Source organism: Canis lupus, chromosome 17, assembly GCF_048164855.1.
Source record: "Canis lupus baileyi chromosome 17, mCanLup2.hap1, whole genome shotgun sequence".
In the NCBI taxonomy this organism is placed as follows: domain Eukaryota; kingdom Metazoa; phylum Chordata; class Mammalia; order Carnivora; family Canidae; genus Canis; species Canis lupus.
In genome coordinates, this window is record NC_132854.1 from 57,135,719 (window position 1) to 57,152,615 (window position 16,897).

General features: G+C 37.8%; 1 long non-coding RNA gene across 2 annotated transcripts in view; it reads left to right on the top strand.

Moving 5' to 3' along the window:
* Positions 1-5,600: 5,600 nt before the first annotated feature.
* The window catches only part of LOC140608431 (uncharacterized), a 68,988-nt gene continuing 57,691 nt past the window's right edge, over positions 5,601-16,897 (top strand). Inside the window, exon 1 of one of the 2 annotated variants that reach the window (XR_012010467.1) lies at positions 5,601-5,740. This is a non-coding gene — a long non-coding RNA (uncharacterized lncRNA). The remainder of the gene's footprint in view (positions 5,741-16,897) is intronic. The other variant, XR_012010466.1, reaches the window with a different exon arrangement.

The following is a 16,897-nucleotide window of genomic DNA, read 5'->3' on the forward strand; positions in this document are numbered from 1 at the left end:
TCCTCTGAGTTTATATCTTTAGACCTGCCCTTGTTCCTGACCTCTAGACATGGAGATCCAATTGTTGTCCACTTATATTCTTTATAGGCATTTCAGATTAAACATGCTAGAAAGGGAACACTGAATTCTTTACTGCTCTTGTCCAAATAATCACCAATTCTCACTTCTTGTCCAAGCCACTACTAATTCACATCCTGCTATGTCTACTAGCTGGTCCCTGCTTCTACTTTTGCTGCTCCTAAGATCTATTTTCCATAACACAGCCAGAGGAGTAATGTCTTAAGAGCATACTCCAAGCTCAGTACTCTGCAATATCTTTGTATCTCAGGGCCCCACAGACCTTCATTACCAGGTTCATGACTATCCCTTCATCTCCAACTCCATTTCCTTACCATGTTCCCATTTGGTTTCAGTGAGAAAAGTTGTTTCTAGAACATGTCAAGCTCATTTGCACCTCTGAGCCTTTATACTTGCTCTTCCCTATGCTGGTAGCACTGTTCTCACCAAGATTTTCTTTCATATTGTTTAGATTTTTGCTCAAGTGTCTCATCCTTTGGATGGACTCTCCTGATCATTTGACGTATAATAGGACTCACCTCTATTTTCTACGCCTTGAACTTGTTTTATTTTCTTGATAGCCATTACCACTACCTGATGTTATGGTATTTTTTGCTGTTTGTGTTAGTTGTCTCTCTCACTAACCTTTCTGAAATTAGGGATTTTGTTTGACTCACTCATTGCTTTCCTGGTAGAGCCCCTGGTACATAGCAGATGTTCAATAAATATTTGTTCAATGAACACACATGGAAAACACCATTTTCTTGACTTTGTGAAACTTTGGTACAAATGACAGTCTTGAAACTACCAAAGCTGTCCTTCTGGCTTTCACTGCCTTACAGCTGCTTGCAACATCATGTGTACCTCATATTGCTTAAAAGCCACAGCCAAACCTTTTATGGGATATAGCAAGCTCCTTCAGACAAACTGATATCTTCATCCTAAAGACAAATTTTTGGTTCCATGGAAAGATGTTTCTCACAAATGACAGTCACTGGGCTGGATCATTTTAGTTATTGCAGAAAAAGAAAGGAAGAGAAAAAAAAAAAAAAACACCACGAGGAAAGCAAGAAGATCCTAATATTTCCCTGAGGAACAAGGTCTTAGCTGGAGTGGAAAATGACCAATTTGGCTAAAATCAATAGAATATTAACGTTCTGTTGCATTAGCATAGTTCTGACCTATGTTAAGGAGGGCTTTCTTTTGTGTTCTGATTTGTAGCAATGGGCATTGCATAAAATGCATGGTGGTTCCTATTGTGGGCCTTCAGCTTATACATGAGCGATTGAGGTCAGTGTTCAGCTAGGATTTATCCTTACCCTCTGAGCACACCTGATCTTATATTCTGTTACAAAGCTCATTTATCGTGCAAAAGAATTGTCATCGCCAACACTTGGGAGAGATTGAGATGCCTTGCCGGTCAGGAAAGTGCTGAATGGAGCTGTTGATGTAATGTTTGAAGGATGGCCTGGGTACTACAATGGTGTCTTAACACATCATATTCAAACCTGACTATTTGTTTTGTCAGACAATTTTCTTTGGAAGAAAAAAAAAAACCCAGAAGAATCAATTTGCTTCTGTGTGTATCTGCACGCTCATGCACCTTCAGATTTGTGTGGGTGTTTTAAGGGGCATCAGGTTAAAATAATAGCTACCAGAGAAAGCAAAGATACATTGAAAAGTTAAAAATTGCTGCTAAAGAGGGGATCCCTGGGTGGCGCAGAAGTTTGGCGCCCGCCTTTGGCCCAGGGCGCGATCCTGGAGACTCGGGATCGAATCCCACGTCGGGCTCCCGGTGCATGGAGCCTGCTTCTCCCTCTGCCTATGTCTCTGCCCCTCCCTCTCTCTCTCTTTCTGTGTGACTATCATAAATAAATTAAAAAAAAATTGCTGTTAAAGATCACTTTTTTTTGCCAATTTTAGTGCATTTGTGTTGTTTATGTAATTCCTGAAAGCATATTTTGACTCTTATTCTTTTAGTATTTGCCCTTTCTGCCTTATTCATAACAACATAACACTGGTTCAACATATTAAAATTTTCAGAGCATTTATATTATTTTTACCAGATAACTTGATGTTCCGTTTGTCCCAATTTCAAGTCAAGGGGCCAAAGTACAAGTGATTCAGAACTTAGATACTTGAAATTTGGTGTTTGTAAGATTGATAACTAGGATAAGAAGAACTTCCATTGGCTCTTTTACTGATTCATAACAGACAAAGGAGGGAATTTTATCTCTCTCCTGGTCACTGTGTTCAAATTGAACAAATGTCCATTCCAGAGGGTTACAATCTAAGTGATGACAGTCTTGGAGCTAAACATTTAGAGGTGAAGAAAGACAGCAATAAGGAAATAAGAGGGCAGAGAAGCCTTTTAATATGGTGAATAAGCATTCAGTCAGGGAGATTATTATTATTTTAACACCAGGAAACTGCCTGGTAGACTGTGGGGTAAGAAAAGTTGGCTTTTTTTTTTTTTTTTTGTAATCACTGTTTCTTGCCATGCCTGTGGCCTACCTGCCCAACCTTTATTCCTCAACCTCCTCTATTTAGAGCTAGGGGATCAAAATGTTTTTTAAGTGATAATTAAAGGCAGCCTTAAGATGATGATGAATGTGTGATAGATGTTGCCAGTAGGGAAAGATGGTAGGATTTGGGTTTGATTATGTTTTTGAGATGAGTTGATTTTTATTCCATTCCAGAGCAGAGCTGTCTTTCTTTGGAGATGGGAAGTGTAGTATTATGGTGTAGGGGGTATAAGCTTTGGAATCAGGCAGGTCTAAAGTACACATTTTTTAACTCTGAATCTGTTGTCATCTGTAAATACAGCACATAAAAGCAATGTTTAAATGTTGTAAGAATTAGAATATTTGAGGGACAGTACCTGACACAGAGGCTGCCCTTAATTCTTACTGCTTTCCTGAATTTTCCTCCATTATGCTTCCTATGAAATATTCCAAACCCCATCAGGACTCCCCCACAGGCTGTCCCACATAGGTCGGTACTGACCGTGGGGTAAGAGATCCCTATCTTCTGAGTGAGTGAAGCAGTGATTGTGTTTAGTAAGTGAGAGACATAGAATAAATACATAGAAGAAACAGATGTATCAAGATCATAGTTTTGAAAGAAGAGACTTTGAGGTGGTTGGAGGAGGAGTGGCTAGATCAGGATCTAGATCCTGATGGCTAGATCAGGAAACTGATTCTTTCTGAATTTTGTCTTCTTTATGGTTGGAGAGAGCTTTCACTTCAGTGGTGTTTTAATGCTGTCCTTTAGGGGTATACCAGGCTACCCCTGTATGGTATCTAACCCGAGTGTAGAGCCAAGCCTTCTCTTTGATTTTCCTTATCAGATAAGAGGCAGATGGAAAGTCTTAACAAAAAGGAGTGGGGGACGGGGTCAATCAGTCCTTAACTCTAGCTTGAATCAACTCTTGTGTGTGTATATTGTATTTGCAATACCAGGGGACTGAGCCACACACTGGGGCTATTATAAAGAGAAACCAGAGTGCTGGTTCTTATATTCCCCAGTATATCCTCCACATAAAGTCGCAGTTAGCATCGGAGTCCCCCCCAAAACAATAGATTGATTTGACCAGCTGGGGTCTTTGTTATGTGGTTGGTAGAACTAAAGCATCTGTAGACCTCTGTTCTCCCATTAGAAAACATTAAAGAGAAAGTATTGATATTCTTTACCGTAAAGCTCACCTATGGAGATTTCAAAAACCTTTCATTAGAGACTACCATTTTGGCTGAGCTGGAAAAATGGAACATACATCCTGCCTAAAGCAACTAATAACTTAGACAAAAATATGTGAACCAGCAGTTTTGAAGATAATGGATATCAGCCAATGCATGTGATCTCTGATCACATCAGGCAGGATGGGAAACAAGCAAAATGCAGTCTAGTTCCAAAAACTGCCTTGAGAGGACTTCCAGACCATTGTGCAAGGAGGAGGAATCGGAAAGATCCCCTGAGTCAAGTTAGTGTAGGCTGAGGGGGCTGGGAGAACAAGGCAGCTAGAGTTCATAGGGCAGGGTACAGGAGAAAAGAGAGCCGCACCACGCAGATACCCCAGAGATCTGCAGAGGGTCCTCCCTGAGTATTTAGCAGAGAACTAATCAGTGCAAATATAGGAGGAAACTATTCAAGTCTAGAGAAAGAATCATGTGAAGGAATGAGAAGTGACAGTCCCTGAAGTTCACACAGGGCCAGAATTTGGGCCTCCTTCTACTAGCTAAAGTAGAAAAACCCTTAATTCATGGGACATTAGCTAGAAGGATCAGAAGAGTCTCTCAGAAATGAAGAATGATTAGCTTTACATACTGCTCTTGTCTCACCTGGAAAATAATAATCCTCACAAGGATCAAACTGTTTCCAACTAAGTTAATTGCATCCTAGAACAAAGTTCAAGAGTATTTATAGGGATAGGAAAATATCCAGCACCTAAAAAGTAAAATTCACAGAAGCTGGAATCCAATTAAAAGAGTTAGTTTTCATATAAAGAGACCTATTTCATCTCTATTGAATCTCATTTAAAAATTTTTTTCAGGTAGTGATAAGTGAAAGTTCTTGAGGTTCTTACCTAATTTTACTCTTTAAGTCTTCCTTAGGACAGTAAGACAAAAAATGCAACCCGACAAAACAAATGTTCTGCATGAGTAGAAGAACTCTTGTAATCGGCCCCTGAAACATTACACCAACCCCCCACCCTTGTTCTATAAGGTGATTATTTCAATTGTCTGGGGGCACCTGGGTGGCTCAGATGGTTAAGCATCTGCCTTCCACTCAGGTCATGATCTCAGGGTCCTGGGATGGAGCCCTGCCATCAGGCTCCCTGCTCCGTGAGGAGTCTGCTTCTGCTCCTCCCTCTGTTTGCCCCTCCGCACTTACGCTCTCTGCTCTCTCGCATGTTCTCTCTCAAAATAAATTTTAAAAAATCAATTGTCAAGTCTTAGTTTAAAACAAAGTGTAAAATTTGGGCCCCTGCTATAACAAGATTTCAGAAAGTTAACTGGGAACTTCTCAGTGTTTAGAGCCGAGGTTTCAGACTTTAAATGACTAGGGTGTTTTTATGTTTTTTTTTTTTTTTTCCTGCGCCACTTCTTTCCATCTCCCAGTGAGTTCTGTTTTAGTTTGTTTCCTCGTCTGCCTCTCAGGTATAATGAAAGCATGAGTAAGGAAACTCCCTGCCCTCTATGTTCTCTTAAATGCCCTTCAGAAGAATAAGTGGGTCTATTTGTTGCTGATTCTGGAAACTGCTCTAGTAACTTGTTTCGCTGCTTGATTCTCAGCAGCCAATTCAATAATGGTATCTTGACAGGTAGCTAAGGTTGTACATAGAAACTGAGAAGAGGCACCAGGCATGAGTAGGCTATGGATTGAGGTCTTACTTTGGTCATTAAAAAAAAAAAAAAAAAAAAAAAAAGTTACCCTGAGGGCAGGGCAAGTCCTTTGTCTTTGATTACCTAGCTAGCATGATGAGTTCATAATTATATATTCAACATAGATGGTGAGGGTCAACTGTAGGAAGCAGCAGACACAAACTCACTTTATAGAAACTACCTGTGATAAACAGAACACCAAAGGTGTGGGAGAAACCTGCATCAGTGCTGAAATAAGGAATGATGCCAAGCACGTATCAGGATCCTTGAGAAACCTTGGCCTGCCTGGTTCTATATTGAAGGTAAGTCATAACGAGCCAGTTCATAACTCTTTCCCAATAAAATGGTACAGAATTCTAGGAAACACATAGTTTTGGAGAAGACCACAACACTATTTTCAAGGGTCTGGGTATGGAAGTGAGGGGTACTATGGGAAAAGGAGGACTATTTCACTTCTAATTTTAGCTTCATGGATAAGGACTTTCAAGGGTTTCAGCAAAGGCACTGGAAACACATTTGCTATGGTAAGCAGGAAATATGTGAGCAAAATAGGATGTTTCTCTTGAAAATTCAATAACTAGTGGGTGTAATTATTCTTCACCTGACCAGGGAGAAGCACTGGAAAAAAAAAAAGACTAGATAAAGTTAGTCTGTATCTGAAGACCCGGCCAGACCAAAGAGATAATCTGATATAAATCAATAGATGAAAAAGTCAGACAAAAACATGTAGAAGGGATCCCTGGGTGGCGCAGCGGTTTGGCGCCTGCCTTTGGCCCAGGGCGCGATCCTGGAGACCCGGGATCGAATCCCACGTCGGGCTCCCGGTGCATGGAGCCTGCTTCTCCCTCTGCCTGTGTCTCTGCCTCTCTCTCTCTCTCTCTCTCTCTCTCTCTCTGACTATCATAAATGAATAAAAATTAAAAAAAAAAAAAAGAGAAGTTCAGTGCATTACTTACACTTACATAGAAAGAAATTTTTAAAAATTCACTGATATTTAGACAATCATTTAAATTGTGTTTTCTAAAAACTGAAAATTAACTGCTAATGAAAAATAACTCAATATGCTTTCCCAGTCAGAGAAGCAAAAGCAAATTATAAAAGGAACCAACTGGAAAAAAAGTTAAAAACAGCAAACAGAAATAAGATCCACTATGCCCGATATAACAATTATAAATTACATGAAGTTAATTGAGCAAAATGTATACTTTTGGTTACCAAGCCAAAATGGAACTCTATGTTATCAACAAGTGGCACACCTATAACATAGTGCCTCAGAAAAACTAAGGTAGAACAGACAAGATGTCCAATAAAAGTGAACATTTTTTAAAAGATTTATTTATTAAAGTGAGTGCGCATAAGTAGTGGAAGGGATAGAGGGAGAGGGAGAAAATTCTCAAGCAGACTCTTACTGAGAGCACAGCCCCTTCGGGGCTTGATCCCAGGACCCTGAGATCATGACTTGAGCTGAAACCAAAAGCCAAGTGCTTATCCTAGTGAGGTACCCAGGTGCCCTGAAAGTGAACATTTTTAAAGAGTTGGGCTGCAGTATTTTCAGAAAAAGGGGATTTTAAAATATTAGCCATTAAATTGATTAAAGGTGGAATTGTATAATGAAGGAGATTACCAAAAAATAAAGTTATAATTTTTATCAACCTCTGTGGATGTAATATCACAGCAGTAAAACAGACACTAAAAAGTGATTACAAATGAATGGAGAAACAGGAAAGGACAAAACCTAACTAAATAGATATATATAAAGCAATTTTAAGAAGATCGTTCAGTGGAAAAACCTTAAATGTTCTCCTAGGTGATAACGTTCCTAATTTCACATGTTTTTAAGGGTGCCACAAGATGTATCCTAAACACTTTAAATTGTTAAAGTCCTGGGCAGGCAATTTTGCAACGTGCATCAAAAAATCTTTAAAAAGTCAATGTTTTAAAACTACCTCTAGGAAATCATCCTAGGGAAATAATGGGAACATATACACTGATACATGTACTCATTCACAAGAATATTGCTTAAGATCCCTGTTTTAGAATAAATATTAGTTTTTTTATTTTTTAATTTATATTTATTTTATTTTTATTTATTTATTTTTTTAAATACTAGTTTGAATAAAAGATTTAAATGTGACAGTTAAACCCTCCTCCCCAAATACTAGAGGAAGATAAAGTAGAATCTTTATATAATCTTTAACTGTGAGAAATAAATATGGGACAAGAAAACACTATATCAGCCTTTAAGGCCTGTTCCTATTGGTTTTGCCTGGGACTCTGCCTCCATATCTCCACTGAAGTAGCTCATTCCCACCTCACTCATATCCCTGCTCAAAAGTCACCCTCCCGGCCAGTCCTCCTAAAAGCCTGGCCCCTTCCCTGTGTAACCCTGCAATGCAGCATCACATCACCCTCTTTTCTTTCTGTAAATTACACTTGTCTCCACGTGCATTTATAATTATATATATATAAGTTATATTAATAATATATATATAATATATATATAACATATATATAATACATATATATATTTGTTGCTTTCCCACTAGAATATAAATTCAGGAGTGCAGGGATATGTTTATTCATGATTATACATCCAGAGCCCAGAACAGCCTCCTGAATATTTGTTGTATGAATGAATGTATCAAGTAATAGAACATAATATTAAATAATGGTTCAAAATTATAATGTGACTGTATATTTGCTCATAGAAAAATTATCACAATAAGAGGTGTACATTAATAGGTAAAATCCATTTTTGTAAAGCCAACACAGATCAATGTCAAAATGTGAAAAAGCAATGGAGCTATTTTAACTTGTTTTCCATTTGCTAGTTATATTTTCTACAAAGGTGTGTGTAATTTTGGGGGCCAGAAAAAATTCAAAAGTGGCTGTTGAATGACTTATTAGGGTATCCCTGCCTCTGTATTCTGCTACATTAAAAAAAGTGCCATTTATATGAAGGTTCTTATTAAACTATGTGGATCTACGCTATGATGGGTTATTTTATTTCATCTTCTGAAGACTAACAAAGCTGCTCCTCCAATTTATCAGCATACCCTTGAAACCTTGGCTAGAACAATTCTGGTGGGAAGACGGTGGGGTAGCATCAGGCTGGACAGGCAGTAGTGAAGGTCACTGTGTTGACAAGTTGAGAGACAGGAGTGTAACACATGAAACAGCTAAGGTTGTGACCAGGAGAAAGTGGAGTATGGGTCATGAAGAGCAGAGATGGAGATTGTAAACCTGAGAGAGGAGTGAGCTTGGCAGAAGAAAATCTGAGAAGGGAGACAGATCCAACCTTGGAGAAAGTGAATTAGTTTGGAACCAAGTCCTTTAAGGGACACTTTTATGAAGTGCCCTGCTACTTAAAGGAGCTATTTATTTAAGCCGGGGTGATTTAAAAAAAAATTAAAAAAAAACAACAGTATTTTAAATTACAAAAGTAACACGTGTTCATTGTGGAAAAAAAATTGGTACAGTGAGAAGAGAATATCGTGAAAAGTTAGATGCAGCTATGACTATAGTCGTTTCTACTTCAAGCCCATCCTTATTGTTATTCCCCACACCCAACCACTTTGTTTTCTACTTTATCTTAACCTAATTTACTATGCATTAAAAGTACTTATCCACCTATCAATCCATCCATCCACCTACTTATTTTATATCAACTGTGTTACTCCATACATAAATTTCAGACGATTGTTTTGTTAATAGAGACATTTTCCATATGAAAACACGGAGGTAGATCCTAAGGGCAATTGCTCTATTGAATAGATGTTCTAAATATTTGTTTGCAAGTAGTATGTTGGATAAATTCCTAGTGTTTCCTGGGTCAAATGCTATGCAAACTTAATTTTTATTGATATCGAGCTGCTCTCCAAACAATTATAGTTTATTCTTCTTGCAGCAGCATATTAGAATGCTCATTTCTTCCTACCTTACCTGCATTAGATTTTTACTCTTCTATACCTTTTCTGATATTCTAGGTGAAAAACATTACCTTCCTGTTATAATTTCCATTTCTTTGATTATGAGTAAGATCAGCATCTCTTTATAGACTTCTTGGCTATTGTTTCTTTTTCTGTGAACTCTCTATTCACATTGTTGGCTCATTTTTCTATTGTGTTATTCATCTTTTTTATTGATTTGTAAGAGCTATGTGCACGTTAAGGAAATAAGTAATCTATCATGTGTATCTGCATATTTTCCCCATCTCTCATTTGCCTTTTCCTCTTTCTTTTGTAAAGTTGTAAATTCTTAAGGAGTCCAATTTATATTGATAGGACATTTTAATAGTCAAGAAATTTCTGTAATCCTCACAGCATTCAATATTATTCTCGTATTCTCTCAAGATTAATTAGTTATGAAGACTTTTATACTCTCTGGATTAGAAAAAAAAGTTCACAAAGACAGCAGAGCTGCTGCTTAAACCTAATCTATGTCTATAGATATAAATTATGTCTATATAGATTATGTCTATCTATAGATATATGTCTATGTGGGATTCAGATCTGTTTATGAGACTGTCAAGAAGTCCTACCATGAAGGTCTGAGATTTACCTCTTGGGGGAAAAAAATAAACATAAGGGAAGTTCAAACCAATAAACTTGACTCAATAATAAGCTTCAATTTCAGAAGGGATGAGCATAGTGATCCTAGGACTCTTCTGGGCTTATAGGTAGGAGACTTGTAAACAAATGTTAAAATTCTGTTTCTACTGTAGCTCACTGGAGTGGAAGGCAGTGTTTCTTGGGTATGAGTTCCTCCAAAGAAGATAGTGTAAATGGTGTAAAAACATTTAAAAAGTTTTGGTAAAGCATTCTCCTATTCTGAGAACATTGCATAGTCCAGGGTTCTAGAGCATCAGCTTTGTCAGCAAATTTTACAGCATTTAAGGGAGCTCAACACTTGATGAGGCCCTGTGGTCAACAGAAGCAACATTATTCAGTGGAAAAGCAACATGACTTTATATGTGGTGATGGCAGGTGTTGGCAGGTGCTTGATAATAACCCGGTAGGTGAGTGAGTGGGGAATACAGAAAGTGAAGGAGGGGAGACTGAATAATGCAGAGGCAGCTAACATGATTCTCTCTACATGGGAAAGAGTTTGAATGAGTGTCATGTGAGACAAGAAAACTTGAGAAAACTAAGTTGATTTGTTTGAAATAGGATTCCAAGAATTTAAATTATCAGGCTATTGTGACCCATGTGAGAACAATTCATTAGGAGAGAAACTGAAAGGAAGCCTAAGGCAACTCCTATACAAGTGGTTGAGCTGGCAGATGAAAGAGGTGTAAATGTGGTGTAATAAAATAAAATCCATCTGAGTAAGCTTTTGTAGATGCAATTGGCTTTATTAAGTGATTCTTAAATTGGGCAGCATCCCTTATTGTTAATATGCAAATGAGGGATTGAACTAGCATGTAAAGGAGAGCTCTGAGGAGTTGTACAAGATGGAAGGTCTTTTCATAAGAAGGGGCAAGAAAGTTACTAGCAAAAGAAAAGATTGTTCCAGACAAGGTCACCTTCCGTTAGGGAGAAAGGCAGGAGGTTTTATTAGGTGGATTAGCTCATCTTGCTTTGGAGGATGGAGAGGACCCATGTGACAGACTACCTCATTAATACTAGTCTGAGAATTTACTTTTTTTTAAGATTTTATTTATTTATTCATGAGAGATACAGAGAGAGAGAGAGAGAGAGAGAGAGAGAAAGAGAGAGAGAGAGAGACAAGCAGAGGGAGAAACAGGCTCCATGCAGGGAGCCCAACGTGGGACTTGATCCTGGATCTCCAGGATCACGCCCTGGGCTGAAGGCAGGTGCTAAACTGCTGAGCCACCCAGGTGTCCCCTGGTTTGAGAATTTATGATTGACAAGTTAAGACCTCTCTGAAGGAGTTTGAAACTGCAGTTAAGTCAGATATTAAGCCCCAGTTTGGTGACTTGGCTTAGGTGACACCGTTTGGGGCCTGTGATTTTCTTTTTAACAGTAGGTACCATCAAGAATTACTGTTATATAAGATTGAAGTTATTTAAGGCATGATCCCTGTTGTCATACCTTTTTGTCTGGCTGGAATTCTTTGGAACATAGCATTAACCAAGAAAGAATTCACTGAAAATTAAAGCTAACAGATGCTTATTTGGGCTATTAGAATTGCAATTTGGGAGATACAGATTGAGGTAGGAACCTGACTCCTGTGCTGAGAAATGTGTGTGTGTGTGTATACAGAATTATATAGGCTGAAAACTACAAGTGTGGTTCTCATTTAGGTCTTTTTTTTTTTAAATTTTTTATTTATTTATGATAGGCACACAGTGAGAGAGAGAGAGAGAGAGAGAGAGGCAGAGACACAGGCAGAGGGAGAAGCAGGCTCCATGCACCGGGAGCCCAACATGGGATTCAATCCCGGGCCTCCAGGATCGCGCCCTGGGCCAAAGGCAGGCACCAAACCACTGCGCCACCCAGGGATCCCTCATTTAGATCTTCTAGGCAAAGCAGGGATTGAAACTAGGTTAAACTGGGATTGGTTGAGTTAATATGCAAATGAGGGATTGAAACTTGTTAAATTGCTTTGATTCTTTCCGAAAACAATATCAATGATTCAGGTGTCCTTGTGGTGAGGAGGAAGTTAAGTGCTGGTTGAGGGTTTCCAGCTGTTGGAAAGGTTTTAAAAAATAAGTTCATGGTTTCTCAAAGGAGGATGTGCATAAATTCCTCCTCCCTTCCAACCCTATTTTGAAAAGACTCTGGACTAGGTTTGCTAGCTCACTCCATTTTGAAATCTCCCTTTACCTTAGCTAGACAGTGCTGGTGACACTGGGTTGACTCTCATTCTCAGGAGGCTATAGAGTAATGGCCAGTGAGCCAGGCAGGACAGGAGCCATCAACCATCTTTGTCTACATTCAGTAGTAGCTCTTGTGGGACAACATATGCAGAGCTGGTGTTGAAAGGCATTTGGATCTCTTCAGAGAATCTATCCCATCTGAGATCTAGAATGTATAAAGCAAGCTGCTTTAAGCAGATGGTACAGATTCAGATAAAGGAGAATGACAAGTCACTGTAAGCAGTTTTAGGTGCCACTCATTAGATTCTAAACTACCTGAGATCAGACTGGTTTCTTTCCCGCCCCCCCCTCAGTCCTTATACTGTGCCTGGTACAGTTTAAATTTTCATTAGACATTTGGTGAACTGATAACAAAATTAATTCATGCCAGGTAGCACCAAACCCTAGGAAGCCTTGCTTGAAAAAAAAGAAGTCCTTTGGAAAGTCTTGTCTGTCATCGTAAAGAACCAGAGTATGGTCACTTTCAGATCTCAGTTCCTGTTTTACTCTCAGTAAAGACAGGAAGTGGGTGGGTAATGACTGGGAAATGTCACATTCTTCACTGTAATGACAATAATATTAGGAGGGATATGCTCTGGTTGAATTTTATTCACAAATCTGTTATTAGCTACAGTGTGGCCCTTCTCAAATCTGGGGAACCAGAACTAGCAACGCTTCATATAGTTTAAAATACATAGTTTTAAAGATAGCAGCTAGTGAATTTATGGGAGGCATTTAGAAGGCAATATGGTCAAAAATAAGATTTAGGTAAGTATTTAGAAAAATGACTCATACAATTTTTTTAAAAAAATATTTTATTTAAAAATATTTTATTTATTCATGAGAGACACAATTTTTTAAAAAGATTTTATTTATTTATTCATGAGAGAGAGAGAGAGAGAGAGAATGAGAGAGAGAGAGAGGCAGAGACACAGGCAGAGGGAGCCTGACATGGGACTTGATCCCATGTCTCCAGGATCACACTCTGGGCTGAAGGCAGTGCTAAACCGCTGAGCCATCCAGGCTGCCCGACTCATACAATTTTTAAGGAAAATTACGTCTATTGGAAACATATTTATTAGTGTTTGAAAAGTGATCATTGAGTTCAAAATAAGTTTTTCACCTCAAACAAAAAACTCAGTTTAACCTTATGCATAAAGGAACTAGGAAAAGAACAAATCCCAAGGTGAGTAGGAGAAAGTAAATAAAGATCAGAACTAAAAAAAAAAATCAGAACTGAAATAAATGACATAGAGTCTTAACAAAAAGACAATAGAGAAGAACAATGAAACCAAGATCCAGTTATTTCAAAAGATAAACAAGATTGAAAAACCCTTAACCAGACTCATCAAGAAAAAAGCAAAAAGCACTCAAATCAGAAAAAAGAAGTAACAGTTGATGTCACAGAAATACAAAGGATTATAAGAGAATACTATGAAAAATTGTATGCCAACAAACTGGATTACCTAGAAGAAAAAGATAAATTCCTAGAAATATAGAACTTTCCAAAACAAAACCAGGAAGAAATAGAAAATCTGAATACATTAAGTACAACAAACTGAATTGGTAATTGAAAAAATTACCAAAAAATAAAAACCCAGGACCAGATGGATTGACAAGTGAATGCTACCAGATATTTGAAGAAGTTAATATTTATTCTCCTCAAGCTATTCCAAACAAATGCATTCTATGTGGCCAGTATTACTCTGGTAACAAAAGCAAATAGACACTACACAAAGAAGAAAACTGTAGGCCAACATCCTTGATGAACCTGATGCAGAAATCCTCCACAAAACATTAGCAAGCTACATACAACGATAGATTAAAAAGCTTATTGACCAGGATCATGGGGGGTGTATTCCAATGATACAAGGGTGGTTCAGTGTTTTCAAATCAACCAATGTCATATACCACATCAATAAAATGAAAGTTGAAAATCACATGATCATCTCAAAAGATGTAGAAAAGGCATTTGACAAGATTCAACGTCCATTCATGATAAGGACCCCACAAAATAGTTTAGAGGGAATATACTTTAACATAATAAAGGTTATATATAAAAAACCTACAGCTAACATCATTCTCAATGTTGGATAATTGAGAAATTTCCCCCTAAGGTCAGGAATAAGATAAGGATGTCCACTCTCACCACTTTTATTCAACATAGTACAGGAGGTCCTAGCCATAGCAATCAGGCAACAAAAAGAAATGAGGCATCCATATTGGTAAGAAAGAAATCAAACTGTCACCATTTGTAAATGACGTGATACTATACAGAGAAAATCCTAAAGACTTTACCAGAAAAGTGTTAGGAGTAATAAACGAATTTAATAAAGTTTCAGGACAAAATTAATACTCAGAAATTGGTAGTGTATCTAACACTAACAATGAAATCAGAGAAAGAGAAATGGGGGGGGGCGGGGAGAGCACAGTTTATAATTGCACCAAAAAGAATAAAATGCCTGGGAATAAACCTAACCAAAGGGGTGAAATATCTATACTCTGAAAACTATCAAGTGCTGATGAAAGAAACTGAAGGTCACACAAATAATCTATACTCATGTATAAGAAGAATTAATATGATCAAAATGTCCATGGTACCAATGCTATCTAGAAATTCAATGCAATACCTATCAAGATAACAGCAACATTTTTCATAAAACTAGAACAAATAATTCTAAAATTTGTATGGAACCACAGGAGATCCCAATAGTCAAATCTTAAGAATAAAGAAGCTGGAGATATCACAATTCCAGCTATCAAGACCCACTATAAAACTGTAGTAATCAAAACCATGTGGTACTGGCCCAAAGTTAAGCATGCAGATAAGAGGAACAGGATAGAGATCCCAGAAATAAACACATTTGTATGGTCAATTAATCTGTGCCCAAAAAAAAAAAAAAAAAAGGAAAGAACATACAATGGAGAAAAGACAGGATCTTCAATAAATGATGCTGAGAAAACTGGACAGCTACTCATAGAAGAATGAACCTGGGCTACTTTGTAATACCACACACGAAAATAAACTCAGTGGATTAAGTACTGAACGTGAGTTTCATATAAGTGTGAATATTTGGAACATACTTATATTAAAAGAATTATTTGTTGCTTATTTGAAACTCAAACTTAAGCTTTCTATATTTTATCTACCAACATGAACACGTGTGATGCTAAAGAACGCTGTCTTTGCTGGGTGATGTCTTTGTGGGGTGTTGAGGCGGTCCTGGCTTTGTAGACATAGACCCAATAGAGTCCTGTTCTTTCCATTCTGAAACATACTTTACTCCTGTCCCTGCCTACATCCAAAGTAAAAAAAAATTGTAGACATTTAAAATACAACATATTTCATTTTATGGCTAAAGTGGGATAGACTTCAAGCTCTATTTTGGTTTCTGGAAAATTGTGATATTTAGTATGAGGAATTATGCCCTGGGCAAATAGATGGTTTATACCCTACAATTTACCAAACATTTTAGTACAGATGAGAGGAAACTCATTTTTACATAATTTGTGGTGTTATTCTGCATTGTTTCATATGATTGTGTACAATAATGCTGTTTAGAATCCTCAGACTTGCTAGAAATAGTCATGGAAGTTCATTTTTATTTGTCATAAAGGGGCTATTATCTCTTAATGAGAAAGAAAACCAGCACTTGAGGGAGATAGCCTTGTTAAAGAAAAATTGTGGACTACTTGGCCATGGTAGTAGCATTCTGTATTCTGTTGGCAATTTTTTGAAGAAATGCTCTAATTTGGGTCAGACTATAGTAGGGAGTATAAAGGTCACGTGTTTGTGTATATTCCCATGGAGTTTAACATATTGAGTTATCAGAAAAAAAAAAAAAAAAGAACAACTTTAAAAAAAACGTTGTGTTTGTTTCAGTGCTTCCACCTCAGAGTTCAAGATACTTTCTAAAATATCTCTTTTCTTTCATTGATGCTCTTCTGAGGGAAGGGGGCTTTTCAAATGTTCTTCTCTCCCTATATCCTCCTTTTGTCTCTAGGCCTTGGGTCAGCCATGTTTCCAGCAAGTGAACCTTCCTTCGTCAAGGAAGGCCTGTGTTTGTGTCAGAAGGTGGTACCTTTGAAAGTTAAAGGGAATAATTTAGTTCTTATTTCGACTTGGGCTTATTTCTGAAATCTAGCACAACACCCACAAGATGGAGAAAATAGAGTGGTTGAAAGAGAAAAAAAAGTACAGCTTCGCTACAAGGTTGACGAGCTTGCTTGGATGTGGTATGGAAAAGGAGAACCTCTGAAATCCTCTGTCTGGACCCCAGAGAAAGCAGAGGAGGCGTTAAAAGGAAGCAAGCAAGACAAAGGGCAAATAGGAGATTTAGCCATTAAAATACTCTGCGCTTTTCTTATGAAACGAAACAAAACCATGAAGTTATAATTGACAGCTTTCCCTGCCCACTGCATTTTGTTTCTTTAACAAATTCTAGTGTCACTGTGCTTAAGGGCATGCCAAAAAAAAAAAAAATGCTGTGTCACACTGTCTATGATCAGTATCAAGTGTCATCTCATATTTTGGTGAGACTGGGATAGGAAGGGAGAGATGGATGTAGGTGATGCCCAGCTCCACTGTCATCATTTGGTGCACATCTGTGGCACCCCAAAACGCCTCCTTGTAAGCCCT